We start from the raw sequence: 518 nt of genomic DNA on the forward strand, positions 1-518 counted from the left end.
AGAGTACAAAAAACTCCTTTTCACTTCCCTTATTCTGGATAATATGCTTTCTTATAATCTAAATATGCATTAGCTTTTGTGACTATCTGCTAGAACGATCTTCATAAGAACTAGGCTAGTCATGCCTGTTATATACATGTGTTGCTCATTTAAAACAAAAAAACCTGAAGTATAGGACTTTACACTCACCTACTTTTAATTTCTTCCTAAAGTCAGCCCATCATTCTAACTAATAAAAATATTTTTGGACTCTTATTTTTTTCATTTAATTTTTAAAATATAGAACTTAACAGATACAATATAAAGTAGGCATTTCCATATACAAAATAGAACCAAAAATTGCAAACCTCTATTTCATACAGCTTGATTTATAAATATGTATACATATATATATATTTATATACACACATACATACATACATACATACACATGAGCTGCCCACTAGGGACCAAACTTTCAGGTGGATAACACAGCTTTCTCTCTCTCTCTCTCTCTCTCTCTCTCTCTCTCTCTCTCT

The sequence above is a fragment of the Vombatus ursinus genome, unplaced genomic scaffold (genome assembly GCF_900497805.2).
Source record: "Vombatus ursinus unplaced genomic scaffold, bare-nosed wombat genome assembly UNPS02014809.1, whole genome shotgun sequence".
Lineage (NCBI taxonomy): Eukaryota > Metazoa > Chordata > Mammalia > Diprotodontia > Vombatidae > Vombatus > Vombatus ursinus.